Here is a 21,792-nt window from a genome sequence, read left to right on the forward strand (position 1 = left end):
TTGTCAGGCTTCTCTGCTACTCTTGCCTGATGTCAGATTAAGAAGATAAACAATTTTAAAACATACCGAAGGAATGTTTTAAAGGAATTTTGTATATAATGATTTCTCTTTAGCCAAATGAATAGTTTTAATTACTTAAAATATGTGCATAGATCACCATGTGAGAATGTTCTTGATCCATAATCTCCTGTCTTTTCCTCAGTGGAACAGATGCCAAAATCTTTGCATTGACTGTAAACCAAACAAAGTTGCTACTTAATTAGCTCTAGTGACCTGGTAGCCTGAACACAAATGGTCCTTTTATTTTCAGCCACTCCAGTGATTTCCAGCAAATGAAGAGCCTGAAACATTCTGGCTGTCTGGAGAACCTATAACTGAAAGTCAGGTGAGTACCCTCTAAAAGAAGAGAGTCCTGTTCAAGAGAGTCTTATAACCTCATGAACAATTTATAAAACACTGAAGAGGAGGCCCACAAGCCTCAAAGACAGAAATCTATGAAGAACTGACTTGATGCATATTCTTGGGTGAGTCATATGTCCTTGTCCCCTTGTGGCTCCTCCATTTGTAAAAATGAGGATGATATTTTTATGAGATATTATCATGAGGTCTATTTAGATGTGTGGCACAGTGACTGAGGACACTGGCTTGGAGTTGGAAAGACCTGAACTTAAATCCTTGGTTTATTACTTATCAGTGGTCACTTTGAGCAGAAAACCTCTTTATATCTTACTTCTGTTGTTTGTAAAATTGGGGTAGTTATTGTTCCTATCTCATAGGGTCATTATGAAGATTAAATAATATGCCTGGAATATCACAATAACTCAATAATTATTAGCTATTATTTATAGAGTGCTCTATGCTTCTTATAGAAAAAACCATGTAATTCAAAATCCAAAATATTCAATTGGCAGATAGATTTGGGAAGGCATTTTCAGTTTTCAGTAGATTTAAATAGGCTTCCACTTTCAATGAGTACTATATGCCAAATTACCGTAATTTTCTGTGTGAAATTCACACATTTTCTGGTTATTTTTTATATGCTTGTAGAATTACAACCATCAAGATTATGTGATTATGTGTCACATTCATCTCCATAACATTGCTCCCTCTCTCGTGATAATTTCCCTGTGAAATACTAGGACTAGATGAAGTAAAAGGAAGAATTATTAAATTATCAAGCCCTGAACTAGTCAAACTTGACTGTTCTTTGAGATTCTCACCTACATTCATTTTCAATAATGTAATTTCAAATTAATGATCTTAGTTTTTGGGTGTATGTCTATGAATGAGACCTGGAAAGAACCTTTATAAGTAACTGAAAAGTGATGATTGAAAGATACAGTTTTCCTTGGTTTGAACTGTTACCTACAGGTGTTAAGATACTTCAGAAAGTCTAGACAGATAGGACACGCTGGTGCACAGATGACTGAGGGACAAATAGATGGAGAAGCATAGCCCAAAGGAAATTGGAAATGAGAAAAAGCAGGATTGGGAGAGGGTGGCTGCTCTGAGAGACTGCTGGCCAAGACAGGAAGTGGATGGATGGGCATATTGGTTTGAAAATGATCAGTCCATGCAGATGTGTGCTGCCACCTCTGTTTCTGATGTCAATGAGCAGAAGTAGCTCCAGTCTGCTCCTCTTCCCTCTGTGTCCTCTCTTCTGTGGCTGACATCACCCAGTCCTGCTTCCCTCCTCCCCTCATAGCTCCATGCCTTACCCAGCTGGAAAGTTGGTGCATTGGAGTTGTTTACCATTAGAGTCAGAGCATAATGAATATTTGAGCTGAAAGACAGATGCATGCCTATTCCAGGAAAACACCCTGATTATCATATTCTCCACAACCTCTGAATGCTACTTTTGATAAGGAGATCACCACATGAATTGCATATAATAATAAGCTGCTTATTTTTAAACAGCTTTATTGAAGTTTAATTGACATATCAAAATCTATTTTAAATGTACAATTTAATGACTTTTTAAAATAAAGTCATAGGGTTGTATAATCATTACCACAATCCAGTTTGAGAACATTTCCAACTCCCCAGAAGATCTCTTATGCTTGTTTTCAGTTATTCCTCATTCCTACCCCTAACACCAGGTGGTCACCAATATGCCTTCTGTCTCTATAGATTTGCCTTTTCTAGACATATACATGAAGTCATCAAATATGTCTTTTGCATCTTTCATTTAGTATAATGTCTTTGAGTTTCATCCTTGTTTTTATCATACATCAGTAGTAGTAGTTTTCTTTTTTCTTTCTTTTTTTTTTTTTTGCTAAAGAGTATTCCATTGTCCAAGCACACCTGATAGACATTTGAATTGTTTCCAGTCTTTTGCTACTACAAATAATGCTGCTGTGGACATTTACATATATGTCTTTGTGTAAATATATGTTTTCATTTCTCTTGGGTAGATTCCTAACAGCAAAATTGCTGATTGAGATGGTAGGTTTAACTTCTTAAGAAACTGCCAAAAGATTTTTCAAAGCAAAAAATAAAATTTGCATTTCCACTAGCAGTGAAAGAGGGTTCCAGTTTCTCCACATCCTTGGCAACATTTACTATTGTCTGTCTTTTAAGTTATATCCATTCAGTAGGATCATAAGCATCCTAAAATGACCAGACATCACTTATCAACTAACAGGACCTTTGGTGTCCATTTAAGAAGAAATGGAATGCTTATTTGCTATTTCTTGTTTTGGTCAAACAGTTAGAAGAAGTGTGTGGGTGTGTGTGTGTGTGTGTGTGCACACACACACACACACGCACACACACCCCTCTAGCTCTTGATGTGAGCAAAGGTAGAGGCTTTGCGCTGATTGTCTTCTCCCCGCCCAAGAGGCCAGCTTCTTCTCCTATACAACTCCTCCTCTGTTCCAGAAAATTGAAACAGATCCCTTTAGGCTGAGCCTTTCATACCCCATGGTATTATTTCAAAGAAAACAATAAAAAAAAAAATTCAGGGAAGTCATTTATTGATTTTGTTCCCATAATGATGGAATTAGGTGATAAATAATGCAAGCAGAAGCAAAGAGAATAAAGTAGAGAACCCAACATTTGTCAATTGCCCATGTACTGAATATGGGATAAGCCTTTTCATATTTTTCACATCAGGAAATTCTCATAATCTTTGATGTATTTTATAAATCACCATTTCATGGTCAAGAAGTGAAAGCACAGAGAGATTAGGTCAATTGCATAAGGTTGCACAGTGAGTGAAGTTAGGTTTTAAGCCCAGGTCATTAGTTCTGAACTGATTTTCTTTCACTACACCAACTGACAAGAAATAAACAGGAAAGGAAAATTTTAAGGAACAAAGAGCAAAAAGTTCATGTAAATGTTAACTACTGAGAGAATGTAACAAGATTTATAATGGTCTAAATTATACAACCAACGATCGGTTTGTGGTACAAGGGTTCTGTTATTTCCATGCTTTGATGCTTATGACATATACAGAGTTCAAACCCTGGGGACTAGGAATCAAACTCGAAGCTTTAGGAAGGATGGGGAGGTATGGTATTCCTGCTTATTTTATTTTCTCCCAGCTAAGAAAAGATTGTTCATTCTGAGTACTTGCCCAGATAATGCAGAGAAAATCCAGAGACATTTTTACCACCCAGAAACTGAGAGGTTCCTGAATTAAACTAGTACATTTTTTTGAGTAACAGTTCTGCTTCCCTTGGATGAGCAGAATCTTTGCTGATGTCATCACCACCCACCACCACCTGGCATCCCTGCATGGTGGTGGTCAGAGCAGTGGAGAAATGGGTGGAGCATTTAGAAGAGATTACTTGGAGGAGATGTCTCAAAGAATCACATTTACAGATTCTACAGAGAGGTCTCCTTAATCTCTGTCTTTAGGAATAACTGATGTATGTGTCTCATACACCATCTTTTTCCATGAACGTTTATATGGTCATCATGAAAGGAAAAGTGATAACTCATCTTTAGGATGCCTAGTTTCAAGGGAAATGGCACTGCCTCCTTTAGTCCTTCTGTTCCTTTGAGCATCAGGTTAGGGGTCGATTATGCTTAGGTTGGGGATATGCAGAGGGAGAATGAGAGATGTGAATATGAGCAATATTCTGTGAAATTACCTTTTCTCTAACAGCCAATACAGCTCTAGTATTTGGGGATTATTTAGATTTTTGCCAATTAAAGTCTTCAAATTTTAGGGCTTTAAATTCAATCCTGCCCGACAGCAACTTGTTACTTAGCTCATATTATCGATGTGTACTTAATAGCTCTTATCTTTGAATGGTAATAAAAATACCAGTGTATGCCACAGGATCTCAGAGTGAGAGGAAAAACTAGCAAACGCAGTTACAAGGTGCTTTGCCAGAACAAATGTTTATTGATGTACCCAATAAAAATACTAATAATAGTAGCACAGATCAATACCACTTCCCAAACTAGGTTCCAAAACATATTAATAGGTGATCTGGGGTGGTGGGAAAACCCAACTCCATAATCAAAGACATTTGGGAAACACTGAGTGGAATTTGTACAACACTAAAGAGACTTCAATGTATTAAATGTGCATTATCAGCCTTCAAAAGGGGGATACCATATGGGGATTTTCTGAGCTGCTTGAAAAGACAAACATTTAATCACAGGAACAAGATGTAAAACATTTGGGGTAAAGATAACATGGAAAATTTGCTATTGCTTCAGGGGTATATTTCGTTGTCTTATCCAAAGTTCACATATCCAGACCACTCTTCATTTCACCTACCTTCTGCCTAATATCTCCAGGAAGGACCCAGATTGGTAAACATATAGAGCATAGGAAGATACTGAAAGAGGAATGGTATCTATGATCCTTTCTAAATCCGAATTATCTTCTGAAAGCCCAGAGCCAGCCTGTTTGAGGCACTGGTTAATGGTGGTTTCATGTGAAAAGGAAATTCTTCATTAAAAAACAAAACTAAAAAGCAAATAAACAAAAACTAATTTATATAATAACTATATGCAGTGCATGGGACTTGTTTGGATCTGGATTCTAACAAACCAAGTATAAGAAAATATTTGGGGGATAAGTGGAAAGTTTGAAGGCTAAGGAATTATAATTATCATGTTAAGCATGATAATGGTATCTGGTGCTCTAAGGACATATGCTTAGTAGTTTAGTGTGGAATATCATGATGTTTAGGATTTACTTTAAAATAACCCAGGGAATTCCCTGGCAGTCCAGTGGTTAAGACTCCATGGTTTCACTGCCAAGGGTGCAGTTTCAATCCCTGCTGCTGCTGCTGCTAAGTCGCTTCAGTCGTGTCCGATTCTGTGCAACCCCATAGACGGCAGCCCACCAGGCTCTGCCGTCACTGGGATTCTCCAGGCAAGAACACTGGAGTGGGTTGCCATTTCCTTCTCCAATGCACAAAAGTGAAAAGTGAAAGTGAAGTCACTCAGTCGTGCCTGACTCTTAGCGACCCCATGGACTGCAGCCTACCAGGCTCCTCTGTCCATGGGATTTTCCAGGCAAGAGTACCGGAATGGGGTGCCATTGCCTTCTCTGATCAGGAACAAAGATCCTGCAAGCCATAAGGCATGGCCAAAAAATAAAAATAAAAAAAATAGAGGAAGCAAATATGGCAAAATATTAATAACTGTTCAGTCTAAGTAATGGAATATAGAGAGTTTTTATAATTTTTGTTAGTTTGAATTTTTTTATGATAAATTGTTTTTTTTTTTTCTTCTTAATGCAGGTTTGTCAGTGCAGATCTACTAAAATCAAACTCTCTAGAGACTGGGCCTAAAAGTCTGCTATTGTTTCCCTCCTCCTCTCTCTCACTCTCTTTTTAAAAAATCATATGTAGTATCAGCTAGCTGAGATGCTAGCTTCCTCTGGACTGTGATAACCTTTGCACATTGCCCCGTACTTAACAGCCCAGTACTTGGCAGTGATGTTGGTGTGTGAGGTGATTTTAACACAGGAGAAAGCCTATTGCAGTGCTCCTGAGCAGTGGCTGGTATGAAGCTTCAGGTCTTTTCCAGTACTGAGTAGGCAAAGTCTGGCATGGTCCAGTGTGTAGACCTAGAGCCATTTTGAATTACATGAGCCCAGGTACTCATATGCAAACAAAATCGTTGGCATATAAGCAAAGGCTTTTGGTTTTTCAATTTTACAAGAAGTATATTTAGAAAGCAATTTTAAAATGCTCTCATTTCCTTTAAAATTTTAAGTAAATTTTTTCACAAGTCTGTACATTTAGCTGTTAAGAACTATTCTCTGTAATACACAGTTGCATATCTGAATTAAGTTTAAAAAAATGAATAATTACTTGTCATAATTAGAAGGTAACTATAAAATTATAATAAAAAGTAATATTATATTGTGCAAGTACAACATTTTAAAGCAAACAATGTAATAACTCTAATCAATTTCTAACATGGGTACCTAAAAATTAGTTCTTTAAAGAGAATGGCCACTCTGAGTGATTAGCATAATAAAGTTATATATTATACTTCACATACTAAATGACTGTCAACCTTCAGAGTTGATGTTTTGATATATCTTTTAAAAGAACAAAGTGAAGAACACAAAAATTCATTACCTGCAGAATCCATGCTATTAACCCATACCATCTATACTCTCAAAACCCCATATCATCATAACTTTCTAAATATTCTGGCAGAAGGCTTACAGAACAGGCCTGAGTATCATGCTGTGGTGCATATGGTCTGCAGAAAGTAGATCACCAACATAATTAGCCATGTTCTAAGACATCATATCCATTAAATATAGGTTTGTGAGCTGTTTTCATTTTTCTAAAATACACTGAGATGGCCTCATAGCTGCCTTTTTAAATGCTTGTCTGTTACCATTTAAAATCATGTATCATACCAGAAGGCAATGGCACCCCACTCCAGTACTCTTGCCTGGAAAATCCATGGAAAGGGGAGCCTAGTAGGCTGCAGTCCATGGGGTTGCTAAGAGTCGGACATGGCTGAGCGACTTCACTTTCACTTTTCACTTTCATGCATTGGAGAAGGGAATGGCAACCCACTCCAGTGTTCTTGCCTGGAGAATCCCAGGGACAGGGAAGTCTGGTGGGCTGCCATCTGTGGGGTCGCACAGAGTCGAACATGACTGAAGCGACTTAGCAGCAGCATACCAGATGTGGTACCTTTAATACACCTTGGGAAGCATCAATCTAATTTAAGTGCAGCAAAATTATATCAGATCCTTTGCTAATAGGAAAGAAAGGGGGAAAATGATTCCTAAAGGGGAAGAAGTATGTCATATATATTTGTTTGACTTGTATCTAGAGCAGTGCCTAAAACAAATAGGCATGCAGTACAAGTCTGTTTGAGTAAATGAATGAATGCTCATCATGTCTCCAAATTATCTCTAGCCTCTATTCTCAAAACCAATTATTTGTCAAGATAAAGGCTTTAATCAGAGCGCTTAGCCCATGAAAATTAAATTGCTGAACCTGGCCCCTTTGTAGGAAATGTAAAACTCATGAAATTCAAGTACTCTTGGGAAATCCAAACACATTTTCATTTACCAGTGTATATAATTGAGGCAAAAATAAATTAGATAAATTTATTTAAATACATGGATATTAGCTTTTGATATTTCCTAAAACACTGGAAAAGGAAATGGAAAATTCTCTCTCATGAGGATTTGGAGGCTGCTTATTGTAACTGAAACAATGCAGACAGAAAGCCTGGGCTCGAATCCTGACTCTGCGACTGGTTAGCAGTGTATAACCTGGTAAAGTCGTGTATTCTCTCTGAGCTTCAGTACTCTCACTTTATACAATGAGAAGGTGAGACTAAACTGTCTATAAGTTTCCTTCCAGCTCTAAAATTCTGTTTTCCAATTCTTCTTCTCCCAGAGACTCCTGAGCAGTGCTTGGTATGAAGCTTCAGGTCTTTTCGAGTACTGAGCAGAGTCTGGCATGGCCCAGTGTGTAGACCCAGAGCCATTCTGAATTACATGAGCCTGGGTATTGGCAAACAAAATTATTAGCATATATGTAAAGGCTCTTGGTTTTTCAATTTTGAAGCAAGTATATTTAGAAAATACTTTAAAATGCTCTCATTTCCTTTAATATTTAAGTAAAATCTATCACAAATCAATACATTTAGTTAAGAAATATTTTCTGTAATCAGATTGTTCGGGAGTGAACTGTAGCTTTAGAACTTGGACACTGATAGATGTGCTAACTAGTCTTATTGTGGTAGTCATTTCACAGTATATATGTCTACCAAATCATCACCCTCTACACCCTCAACTTTCACAATGTTATATGTCAATCATATCTCAAACCTGGGGAGAAAAGATCTTAGCAAAGGGACTTCTCCATGACTCAATTACCTTGTCTTTTTAAAGTCATTACAAAAAGAAAAAAAAATGCTATCTCCTTCAGGGTTTGTGGGAGGCATAAGAATTAAACGAAAAACGAAACTTGCAAAGCACTTCAGAGAGCATCTGACCTAGTAATCACTCAATGAAGCAGCTACAACTGGTTTTTTCCAAATATCCTTTATCTAGGAAACAACTTTTTTATTTTAAAGAACACAATAAAAGTGTTTATTTGGTATGTTCCTACCCCTTCACTTTGGAGAAAGAAATGGCAACCCACTGCTGTATTCTTCATGGTCCATGGGGATGCAGAAAGTCAGATACAACTGAAGTGACTAAGCATGTACCCCTTCACTCTGACCTATTTTTGTCACGTCTGCAGAATAAGTGAGGAAGGCAGGCAAGGATCATCACCTGACTGCTCCTGGTCTCTCCGACTCTAGAGTTCTGTTCCTCTCTACAACTAAATAAATTGCTTTAGTCATCAAATTTGCCTAAAGTTGACTGTCTGGTTGCTTGCTATTGACCCATTCTATGCAACTCTACAGAAGTGGCCATGTGAAATGCCAACTTGGGTTGAAAATGATGGTTCAGGAAGCCCGTGTCCTGTTTTTATGAGGCCCATGAGATAATAACTGTGGTTTAAATGCTGCAAAATGCTTTTCAAATGCCATTTATTATACATAAGGTCCAATTTGAAGATAAAATCTAAAGGGAAAAGGCCAGATGTGGAATGTGACCTCTGGAAGATCTCTCATTATGATAAGGCACAGTGCTCATGTCCCATGGATCCCGGAACGGTTGTCTCTCTGTACTGATTTGGCATAATGAGAGGGATGACCTGCGGGGGAAGAGGAGAGACCCCATTCTCCAAGAGCACTGGGAACAAAAAGAGGAGACGACCATAGGGAAGAAATGGCCAGGTTCATTCTGAACTATTACCTCACATTCATAAACATTTTAAGTAAACAGCAATTGTATTTTACATTTAAAAATAAATGTTTTTCTTTAAAATAACTGACAGGAAATTCTTATGAATTTGTCTCCTATTAAAGGGAAATTCTTATGAATATGTCTCCTTTTAAAGGGAACGAATAAACATTTGAATTAACAGCCATTAAATCAAAATCCTTTAAAAACTCTATAACTGATGTTTTAGAGTAAATGTAGATGAATAATGTCAAATATATGTGTCATTCCTTTATTTTAGAAACACATTTTTGCCATTTTTTTTCTTTCTTAAAAGCAATACATAAGAGTGATACCACTGGCTGGAAATAGTTGCTGGGGGAAAACTCTGACATCAAGCAAAAGGCATGTAATCAGCCAGAACAGTACAATTAGCAGCAGTATTGTGCCCAACCACACAAACTTGCAGTGCCCTGTACCTAAAAACAAGTTTTGAGGGAATGCAGAACAAGGAAAACGTGTTTGGGCTTTTTTTCTTCCCTGTTAATTAGCATAAGTCACAAAGCTATAAGGATTTTAGTTTGAAATAGGAATTATAGATAATGGGGAAATCTCAAAAACAGGATAAAGATTAAATTCACAAGATGAGTTGATATCTTTATATCTTCATGAATGTAATCCATAAATCCATCTAAAACCATTTTAAAAAAATCATTCCAGTTTAACTTATCTTTCCCCAAATCTCTTTAAAAAGTTTTAATGCCTGGCTTTTCCTGAAACTCAAGGATGTTTAATTCTCCAAGTTGCCAAGAGTAACAGAGAAATCTTTGATTTAAGAAATGGAACGTTTGCCAAATTCTTTCCATGGGTTTGGAGTGAGATAGGATAGCATGGTGCCTTATCCTCATCTTCAACATCAGTGGGAACAGTAATTCAGTCCCTACCACCCCATTCAGATGGGGAGCCTCCAGCTGTGGGTGGTTCTGCATTTTTCGAATTCCTCCTGGAGGGCTGACAGTCACCCTGCTAGCCACAGCTGACAGTAGACTCCTGTCGCATGCTGCATTTTACTGCTCAGCTCTAGCAATGATAAACAAAACCAGGGGGACTAAAGGCAAAGGTGATTTCAGGACAGCCACCAGTTCCCCACATGGACCCTGAACTGTCCAGCTCTCTCCTTTATGCTGTGTTTATGGCTCAGATGAAGTAACTGGAAACTTGGAAAGGAAAAGCCAAGCTGCCAATAGAATGTGGAGTAAGTAGCAGCTTACCTGAGAGCTTTGTCATTCTTTGTTCAGTTTATTAAGTTTATTAAACTTATAAACTTTGTTCAGTTTATAAAAACCCAGGCAGACTTAAGCTGTTAGGGTGGAAGGGGTGCTATCAACCACTGCCCTATTGACACCTTCTTGTTAAATGACATATAATTCTTTATAAATTCATATAATTCTTTATAATTATTTAAAAACAGATCTATCCATTGGAAACAGGACTGTGGATTTTGTCCCCAGCCTTTCTTCTCTCAAATCTGGGTTTCCATCTGTATGAGTGGGCACATATCTTGGGTACTTCTCAATGTTTACTGATACCTACCTTGCTCTTTGAAAATTAAATACTTTACTAAAAAAGTGAACACTGCAGTGTCAGGTTTTTATTTAATTTAATAAATCTTGCTATACCTCTGCTGACAAAGAGGATGTGTTCTACCACCTTAGAAATGTTATTGCCAGACATAGAAATTATGCTAATACAAACAATGCTTTCAACAGATGAAAGTTTATCCTATTTTCTTTTCCTCTTCAAAGTCACTGTATACTCAAAGAAGTGATACAGGACAGCATAAAATGTGTATCAAGTCTTGGGGCTGAGAAAGAGATCCAGGTAACGTTAGAAGAGTAAATGGAGAAACTGAGCCCAAATAGGTCCCAAATGATCCCTCATCTCTAGCGGTTCTTTTCAACAGACGTTCAGCAGGATCAGCTAGCATCCTTGGATGGTAGCCTCCCTTCAACCCAACTCACAGAGCACCTAAATGTTCCAGTCAAGGTCACCCTTTAGATCAGCAGTTCTCAACTAGGGGCAATAATTCTTTTTCATGAGGTGCCCTGCACTGTAGAATGTTTAGCAGCATTTCTAGCCTCTATCCACCAGATACCAGTAGCATTACCCAACTCAGTCACTACCATCACATTATGACAACTAAACATGTCTCCAGACACTGCCAAATATTCTTTTAGGGGCAAAATCACCTTCTGATAATAAGTGGCAAAATAGGGGTTTGAAAATTGCATGATCTCACGAATGTGTGTGCATGCTAAGTCGCTTCAGTCATGTCTGACTCTTGACAACCCCATGGACTGTAGTCCACCTGGTTCCTCTGTCCATGGGATTCTCCAGGCAAGAATACTGGAGTGGGTTGCCATGCCCTCCTCAATCTTAAAAATATCTCTCCTTTTAAAAATGCTGAAATTCCTGTAATAAGGCCTTGTTTCTTTCTTTCCACAGTCACAGAATACAAAGCTGGCACTTGTACCTTTTCTTATAGAGGTACCAGTGTGAGGTAACTTGGTGAGAATGCACTTCTTTCACTGAAGTGCAACTAGTCAGTCAATAATGAAAGAGGTTGGTTTTCAGAACCTTCCCAGTTCTTCTCAGACAGAAAAGTGTTAAGAGCTAGAGACTCATCTCAAATGAGCCACTTTTCAGAAAGAAGACTAAGAACAAACTTCCAAATCTTGATGATCTTACCTGGAATTGTTCATTCACCTATCCAACACATACCTGCTGCCTTGTAAAGGGTGGTGTTGAATGTAGTATGAAATAAACAGCAACTTCAACATTCTGTAAGTGGGAAGAAGGGTCTAAGAGAGGATACAATTTCGGATATTTAATAGGGAGAATGGATAATTAAAATTTAACTCCAAGGTGGGAGATTAGGTCTCGTTTACCTCTGTGTCCCCAACACCTAGCCCAGAATAGGTACTTAATAATAATTTGCTAAATGAATAAACAAATGCATGATGGATAAGGCCCTCAAGCAGTGGGGGGGGCGGGACTTGGGATACAGTTTTGGTAGGAGGAGATTGACTGAGAAGAGTCAGGAACAAATGGCCCAAGAGGAAGATACATGGAAGCTTGAAGGTGGAGGGGATTAAACCCCAAGTGAGAAAATGCCTGATCAACTCTGTACCAGCAGCAAGACAGTTTAGAGAGAAACCGTGAACTTGAATTCAGATTTCCTGAGTTCAGATACAGACATAACCACTTGTTTCCTTTGAGATCTTGGGCATCATAAACCAGGGATAATGACAGTATCTCCATCAAAGGGCTGTCATGAGGATTCAACAAGGTAATACTTATAAACCTTTTAGACTGGTGATCAGCCAGGAGTCAGTCTAGATTGACCATTGAGAAGCGGCAGTGTTTCAGAGTGGGATGAGGGTCTTGAGAACCATAAAAATCTAAATGGTTATCATGGTGAAAGGAAAAGGGAGCTACCAGGAGTGAGTAAAAAGTTGACCAAGTATTTGTGAGCGCTCCAGTGAGGCAACCGTTGTCTCGGCGATGTGACTAATAGACTCATTTATTTGATTTTCTTTAATCTTCCTCAGTGACTTTAAAGCAAAATGGATGATTAAGTTGACCTGAATTTGGGGATTGTTAAGACTGCATTAAAAGATCAAGGAGATATGGGACAATGAAACTAGAGGGAGCATATATTCAAAATTGTGAGCCCAGGCATTAAGCTCAAAGGGAAAGAAGGGAAGCCAAAAACAGCTAACAAACTGAAAGAACTGGGGGCAGGGGGTTGCAGTGACTGAAAGTCTCAAGGTTAAACAACAGCTCTGGTGGAAGAGGTGGAGGGTAGGATGTGGTAGACAGAGCAGTTTCCAGTATTTAGAGATGGAGCAGATGACACAAGGGCCAGTGAAGCTTACACGGAGTTGAGGGGACTGAGCAAACAGAAGCAAGGCCACTTCGGTTCCCCTTGCTTAACTCAAACCACTCTGCTCCTAAGGGTATCTCATCAGAACGTTTTTGCTAGCAAGGAATCCAATAACTGATCAACCACTCTAGCAAAATCTTTCTAACATTCTTCTTAGTATTTCAAAAGGCAGGGGGCAGGCTCACACAGAAATATAATACACATTAAGGAATATCAGTAGAGATAAAATATTGATGATCCAATATAAACATTAAGTGAACTGGCTGATGTATGAAGCTTCATTCAAATCAACCAGAAGTCTTCTTAAGGGATTGATCTTTTCTCATCATTATCTGAGATATCTCAAAAAATATTAATCCTCTCCAATTCTCATCTCAGTGCCTACTCTCTTTTCTCTACCCTACTCTCAAGGCAGCTGTGTATACACACACACACACACACACCCTTCTTACACATAGTTTATGGGATTCATTCATTCAACAAATATGTACCAGACTCTGTCCTAGATGCTGGGGCCATGACAGTCAGAGAGGCTAGATCTGTGCTCACATGAAGCTTACATTCTAAACAGAGAGACAGTTGACGAACAAGTGGACATATTTACAAATAATTTCAGATAGTGAAAATGCTACCAAAAAAAGTGATGATAATAAAATATTTTACATTCATTTGTATATTGTCTGTATGTCTATGAAATTATCACGTAGTAGGTATATATCCCCATTATCCTTTAAGAAATTGGAGTTAAAGTGACAAAAATATTATCCAATATAGAACTACTGGCAGAAGAGGAAGTCATTAATTTGCTGATTCTGTTTTTCTGCTCAAGAAATCACATAGAATATTTGGCTTAATGATAAATGAATCACAAATACTTTATTAAAAGTTTTTAACAGAAAGCAAGTTTAAGAAAGCCTGCCTAATCTCCCCCAACCCCAGAGGGTCTTACCTTCAAGGCCAGATCTAGTTAAGAGTGCTACCTACCAACCAGCACCTTATTCTCCTGGCCTGTCAAAACTTAACTTCAGAGTCTGAGGTCCTTTGGGAACAATCTAAAATCTGTGATTCCTAATTCCAACTCCAGTCTAACTACCAGTGTTCCTTCTTCAAAGAACTCGAGCCTAAGAATTCTGTTTAGGCTAATAAAATGATACATTAAGACACCCTTGAAAAAGAAAAATGGAACCATTGCTTTGCCTGTAGAACTTCTTAAGATTTTTTTTTTGGCATTGAAGTTCCACAGCCAAGCTAAACAACAGTGAATGTAGGTTTTGTTTCTAAACTAGGATCAGGTGAAAGGGAAACAGGACTCTAATGTGGGTATTCACAAATACTTTTTCCTTTTTATCGTACCAGTTAATGTAACCTTGTGTTATAACCAAAATCCCAGCCACTGCAGATGGGTAGGGTGTCTCTTGGAAACCTTCAACAAAGTCCTTTAGCCTCAGTGAATTTCCTGTGAAATTCCAGAGCAACTACATCTTATTTGCACCTTTGTCCATCATTACTTTTTTTTTAAATTTTATTTTATTTTTAAACTTTACAAATTGTATTAGTTTTGCCAAATATCAAAATGAATCCGCCACAGGTATACATGTGTTCCCCATCCTGAACCCTCCTCCCTCCTCCCTCCCCATACCATCCCTCTGGGTCGTCCCAGTGCACTAGCCCCAAGCATCCAGTATTGTGCATCGAACCTGGACTGGCAACTCGTTTCATACATGATATTATACATGTTTCAATGCCATTCTCCCTAATCTTCCCACCATCATTACTTTTTAAGCAACTAAAATCAAGCTTAAGAGCATGTTTGTTATGCCTACAATCTACTCAAGGTAACCAAATTAAAACAGACCAGACAGATTTCATAAATCTTCTTCATAAATGGAATTTCCGTCAAGAAGACCAGCATTGACCAGGCTGTAAGTCTGTGTTTGTTTCCGCATTCTAGTTCAGTATGTTTCATGTGTTTCAGGCACAAATCAGTAAGATGGCATTACTACATACAGAAGAGAATTTCAGTGACATCTGTACTGTTATAATTTCTGTTTGAAAGTGATGCCACCCAAGATAAAACTCATCGGAGTGTGCCTGAGGCATAACTCAGAGTAATTCCTTTCTCATCTGTCTCCCCTAGTAGGGAGTGGAGAGTGTTGCCTCCCATCTCTAAGGGTTAGGAATATTTTCTTTTAGCTTTTTGTAGAGTAATCAAGGAATCTGGGCTGAAAAACTGCTCTAGGACCTTAAAGGCCCATTGCATAAACATATGAGTGACATACATCAGGTTTTATACTATCAGGAGTCTCCCTGCTTATCTTGTTCTTTCTGCTAGACATGTTTTTTGTTCAAGGGCCCTCTGCCTGTCCCTCAATCTTTCTCTAGGATGTGAAGCCCATGCATAAGGCAGCAGTGTTCTTTTCACACTTAATTCCTCACCCTGTTTTAGTGGGCAGCAGTATCTCAAGCCAGCACTGTCTCTGTCACTGAGCCTTTCAACTAGAAAACCTCAGGGCAGTTCTCCATGCTGGCTGGCTGGCCTACCTCGTGTAGCTCAGGTCTCCCCTGCACCCCTTAGAACAGCCTCTCCCAAAGAGTGAATGGCCTGGCCCGTGAGCCCCCGCACCGCCCCCCACCCCAGTCTCATGGAAACTTTTGTCTGGAGTATTCAAGTATTCAAGCCCTCAAGGAACCAGAATGTGGTGTTTGTGGTGAAACTAAAACCATACTGGAACAGAAAGAAAGTAACTCTTCAAATATGTCTCCTGTAAACTTTTATATACTGTATTAAAACCAAACTTTGTCCCAGGATAATCAAGTTAAACTATTTTAAAATAGTGTCTCAAAACTTGATGGCCAAGAGAACAGAATTTAATGAATTTAAGTTTTTGTTTCAATTTTGTATCTGTAAATTGGGTGAAGGTAAATCTTTCTGAGTTAGATTGGTACATAATATTAATTCCAGTGCTGTGCTGCCTCTACAAAATACAGCTGACCCTTGACCAACAAGGGGTGGGGTAGGGTGTAGGGGTACCCACCCTCCATGCAGTAAAAAATCAATGTAAAACTTATAGTTGGCCCTCCAAATATATACATATGCCCTCAGTTGTCCATATTTGTGGTTTCTCCATGTCTGCCACTGGAACCAACAGTGGATCCTGTTGTTCAGTCATTCAGTTGTGTCCAACTCTTTGTGACCCCATGGACTGCAGCACACCAGGCTTCCCTGTCCTTTACCATCTCTCGGAGCTTGCTCAAACTCATGTCCATTGAGTTGATGATGTCATCCAACCATCTTGTCCTCTGTTGTCCCCTTCTTCTCCTGCCTTCAATCTTTCCCAGCATCAGGGTCTTTTCTAATGAGTCGGTTCATCGCATCAGGTGGTCAAAGTATTGGAGCTTCAGCATCAGTCCTTCCAATGAATATTCAAGATTGATTTCCTTTAGGACTGACAGGTTTGATCTCTTTGCAGTCCAAGGGACTCTCAAGAGTCTTCTCCAACACTACAGTTCAAAAGAATCAATTCTTTGGCACTCAGCCTTCCTTATGGTCCATCTCTCACATCTATACATGACTACTAGAAAATACTGTAGTACTGTAGTATTAATTAGTGGGAAAAAAATTCACCTATAAGTAGACCTATGCAGTTCAAACTTATGTTGTTCAGAGGTCAACCATAATTCTTTCTATTCCTGGTTAGGGACTCCTAGTACATAATAATGAGACAGCTGGATTAAATGACTGTTAATCAATTGTCCTGACTTCCCTTGAGAATTAAAATCTCTTTTGGTGTTTTATTTTACAGAACATAAGTTATATACTCGCTGAGAATAATAAGGAGTGCACTTTGAGCTTTTGTCAGTGAAAACCAGGACTACATCCTTGTACTGTTTGTTTCCATGCATGATTCTTTTTTCTTTCAAAGTAATATATGTTAGCTAAAGGGACATTTGGGCTTCCCTGCTGGCTCAGTGGTAAGGAATCCACCTGCAATGGATGGATTACAGGAGACTCAGTTTTGATCCCTGTGTTGGGAAGATCCTCTGGAGAAGGGCATCGCAGCCCACTCCTGTATTCTTGCCTGGAGAATCCCATGGAGAGAAAAGCTTGGTGGGCTACAGTCAATAGGGTCGAAAAGAGTTGGAAAAGTGACTTAGCATGCATGCAAAGGGGCATTTAAGACCTTCGAGTAGAACTTTTAAAGCAAATTTGCTTTAAAATGAATAGTTTTGCTTTTCCAATGAACTTTAGTAATTACCAAAGAGAAAAAAGAGCTTAATTTCTTTATTATGACCTTCAGTCAGAATGATGAACAGAATTTAATTTGGAGAAAGTATTCTTTAAAAGCTAATATGTCAATTTACTGGCTTCTTCCTTTGACTAGAATTTATATTTCAGCATTAAAACATACTGTAAGTTCCAAATTCTCTTGAATTACGTGTAAAAGATGAAAAAGAACTAAATTATTTTCTTCTAACATACTGAACTGAGCTTAATTCTTAAGGTACTCTTTTGGTGTTTGGAAAATACTTTGTATAGGGATGTAAATTATAGCAGTTCACATCTCTTCATTTTCTATGTAACTGTGTTTCTTACATAAATATATGTAACTATCACCCACCAAAGCTTGCTGCTGTTGCTGCTGCTGCTAAGTCGCTTCAGTCATGTCCGACTCTGTGCGACCCCATAGATGGCAGCCCACCAGGCTCCCCCGTCCCTGGGATTCTCCAGGCAAGAAACTGGAGTGGGTTGCCATTTCCTTCTCCAATGCATGAAAGTGAAAAGTGCAAGTGAAGTCGCTCAGTGAAGCATGTTCAGTTACAAAATGAAGCTACAGCCATTGTCCTTTAAAACTATGCCTCCGTGTACCTGCTCATTCTGTGCTCTTTTCCTGAGATACTGTAACCCATAGTTCCCACATGTGTCTCCACATAGAATAATATGGGCATCTTGAAAACATCCCCAAGTCCAGGTCACATCCTAGGCTAATTAAATCATATTCCTGGAACATAGGCATCAGGAGTTTTTAAAATCCCTAGGTGGTTGCAATGTGCTACCAAGTTTGAGAAACACCACTTCAACCAACTTGTTCTCAAACTTTCATTCATCCTTCCCATCTCAGTTGATAGGGTATGTCTGAAGCCTGCTTTTGGCCTTCCCATTATCCCTCCTGCATCTCTCTACTACACCAAGCATAAAGTTCATCCGTTCCCTCAAACTATAATAAGATGCTATTTTTAGGTTTAAATCCCAGAGTCTAACCCTGGGCTTATGTAAGGGAGTACTCAATAAATAAATTTATGGGACGAATAACCTCTTCCTAATAAAACTAAAGCAAAAACATACAAGATTTATATTGCTATGGAGAACATTTAAGATGTGTTTTAGGATAATGTTTCACTTGGTCAACATCTCATATTTAGGAAAACATCTCATCATACCAATGAAAATAAATCCATACCTAAACATCAAAGAGAATCATAAAATATAACTTTAATTACCTACAAAACTGCATTATTTATTATAATAAGCACAGAAAAATGTTTCCTGTGGTAAGAAACATCTAAAACAACTCATCCTTTCTCAGTTCCAGTTCCATCTGGAGTGGATTGTATTGTTTTCCAAAGCAGTCCTTCCTGAATTTTATGTTGTTTCAGGGGTTTCTAAAACTGATTTTTAAGAATTTTAGAGTACTTAGTTTACAAAGTGTAAGATGTGAAGAGTCTATGTTTATCATGGTATTCATACTAATAACATGATCTTTATGATTTTAAAAATTCATATAGTAAATTTTGCTATAATAAAATCCTAGACAATAAACCCAATCTTAAACACATGTTTTTTAAAAGTAGTTTAAAATATTTTACTCCCTGGGTTACCTAATTACTTCAAATTTCAGCAATGCTTCACAATCCAACGTTATTCTTTATCTGCTAGATTTTTATGCATGAAGCCTGAAAAAATAATCAGATTTAGGAACTGTTTTCCATGATAGTGTTACATTCCTCACTTGTCTCATTTATCTTCACATATGAAAACTTGGGTTATCTCATTAGATATCAAATTAAGACCTTGTCAACTATTGTTCAATATGCACTGATTCTGAATGCATATTAAAGTCAAAAATGAGAGGAAAAAGTATAAACCTCCACTTTTAAATGTCAACGTTGTAATCAACTACTAAACAAATTTTTAAATTTAGTCTATTAATTAAACACAACTAATTCAAACGGCAGTCCTTGGAACATACTTCTTGTCTTCCTTCCCACAATGGAGTCATGACTTTAAATCATGAGTGCAATAGCCTTAGAAACTGTTTTGTTTTATCCGAAATAAGCTCCGAATGGATATATAGATTGCGGAAAGACAAAAAAGATCACCACCCCCAATATTCAGTTCCAATGTCATTGTTCCCAAAATGTAAAAGCTGTGAATGAAACAACTATTTCTAGTAAGCTTCGGCTGTGAACACAAAACGGAATTTCTTTTGCCATGTAAACAAGGCACAGAGGCATACCTTCAACAGGTAACTTTATTTTTGGGTCAAAAGAGCAGGGCAATTTTAAAGCTGGCTTCTGTTAGCATAAATCTGATTTGGGGTAGTGTCCTTTGTCAGGTCCTGTTTCCTTGTCTCCTTGTCACTTCCAGAAGCACCTCATCACTCCCTTAGTGAGGGGCCCAGTGGGCGTTACTGCCGCCCCTGGCGAGGGCTCACCGGATTAGCAGGCAACATGAGACCTAGGAGGGTAGAAGCCCCGGCCGGGAGCGGGTAGTTCTGTGGCTTTCGGGCCTGGGAGCCAGCTGGAGGCTGGTTCTTCTCTCTTGTCTCCAATCCCCAGAAGCTGGTCCAAGTGGCGCAGGCTGGCTGGAAAGGTGTAACCTACTCCTTCCCTAGACCCAACAAATAAAAGGTGACCAAAAAAAGTCTCCATCTCCTATCTTGAGTCTTAGTGCCCTAAAAATACCTTCCCCTGGCCTTTTGCATCACTCCCTCGGCTACCATCGAGAGCAGAGCGGGTAAAAATAATTTCCGAGAGGTCACTGGCGCTAAAACCACAGCGGACAGAGGCTGTGTCTACCTGAAGACCTGGAGAGACAGTTAGCGGGGAAGGCTTGACTTCCTCGGCGGGGCCTCCTCCATCCAGCATAAAACCGGCGCAAGACCGGCGTCCCGAGTGGTGGATGGGCAGGTGGGTGCGGGACAGGAGGACTGGAGGGAGTAAGGAATCGCTAAATCGCCTCGGCTGGGACCGCCTCCTCGCCCAGTGGCCTCCCCTGCGTTGTTCCGAATTACCAAAACGAAGCTCAGGCTAAACTGCCGCCCCCGGCCAGCCCGACTGAGCTCGGGAGGCAGAGATACAGGGGAGCGAAGGCCGGGTGTCAGAGGGGGCCATTAGGCAAGAACTGGGGGGAGCTGACAGTGTCCCCTCGCGCCTCCGTCTCCGTTTTGCTGGGAAGAGCCCAGATGGCTGCGGTCCTAACATAGCATCCATCTGCGGCTCGCCTCCCTCCCCGGGACCCCGGAGGCGTGGCGAGCTCGGCTTTCTCCCGCCTCTGACTCGCGGCACCCCTCCGCGGGACTCTTGGTTGGGCCCGGGGCGGGGCCTGCAGGCGCTCCACGTGCGGTCGCGAGCTCCACGCTCTGCTGCAGCGGCTTTGCCACTGCCCCCGCCACCTCGGGGCGGGCTGGAGGCGGAGCCTCAGGGGGCGGGGCGGGAGGCGTGGGCGGGGCGGACGCGGGCGCTCGTCTGGCTGCCCAGGGCAAGGGGCTGAGAGAGTGGGGCAGGCGCGGCGCCGACAGGAAGGCAAGGAGAGCTGGGAATAGTCCGACGCCCGGTGCTGCGGACCTTCTCCGAGGTAAGAGCAGGAGCCGCGTACCCGGGGACTCCCTTAGCCAACCTCCAAGACTGGCCACCGCGCCCCGGCCGCTCATTCTGCCCCCTGCCGGCCGGGCGGCGGCGGCGGCGGCTGGACGGGACCTCGGGAGGGCTTCTGGAAGTCGCTAGCCCCAGCCCAGGCGGTGTCCCCTTCTCCGCGTCTTTCTTCTCCTTCTCCTCGCTCTCTCAGCTCTGGGCGTCGGGCACCGGACTGGAAGGAAGGTCGCTTCTCGGCGAGTCGGAGCTCGCCCACGCCAGGAAGGGAGGACGGGGCCTCGGGGCAGCCGAGCCGGGCAGCGAGGAAGGCGCAGAGCCTCGGGCAGCCTCTGCGGCGAGGGGGGAGGCCGGCCGGGACTGCGGGCTGCGACCCCGGGATCGGTGCTCGCGCTCGGCTCCCGGGTGGTCGGGCTGGGGACGCCTGCCCGTCACGCCCCGTTGCTGTGCCCGGGCGGCGGGGCCAGCTCTTGAGTCCCGAATTCCTGGGTGCCGCCTGTTGTGCGCGCGCCGGCCCGGGCAGCCCGGCTGCGGGAGGGGACTTGAGCGCGGCGTCTGTCCCACAGTCCCCGTAAGTCCCTGGTCGGGGGAGCCGGAGACTGAGCTCGCTCTCGGCGACGCCGGAAGGGGGCCTCGGTGGGATGGGAGTGGGGGGCGCGGCCTGCAGTAGTTGGGTTCCTGGAGGAGCTGGCGACGCGCAGGCCCGGCTCCGGGCCGAGGAGACCCCCAGCTTGTGCCCGAGGAGGGCCAG

The 21,792-nt window shown here is 40.9% G+C and overlaps 1 protein-coding gene across 5 annotated transcripts in view; it reads left to right on the plus strand.

The window, feature by feature from the left end:
* The first annotated feature begins 310 nt into the window (after window positions 1-310).
* Window positions 311-21,792, plus strand: part of FRMD6 (FERM domain containing 6) — a 107,604-nt gene continuing 86,122 nt past the window's right edge. For 2 of the 5 annotated variants that reach the window (XM_019968666.2, XM_019968668.2), the window contains exon 1: window positions 20,908-21,027. The gene's annotated coding sequence lies outside the window, so the exon portion shown is untranslated. Of the gene's footprint in view, window positions 386-20,907; window positions 21,028-21,792 lie in introns of those variants that run through there. The other 3 variants (XM_019968667.2, XM_019968669.2, XM_070797410.1) reach the window with 3 other exon arrangements.

This window comes from Bos indicus, chromosome 10 (assembly GCF_029378745.1).
Source record: "Bos indicus isolate NIAB-ARS_2022 breed Sahiwal x Tharparkar chromosome 10, NIAB-ARS_B.indTharparkar_mat_pri_1.0, whole genome shotgun sequence".
Taxonomy (NCBI): Eukaryota; Metazoa; Chordata; class Mammalia; order Artiodactyla; family Bovidae; genus Bos; species Bos indicus.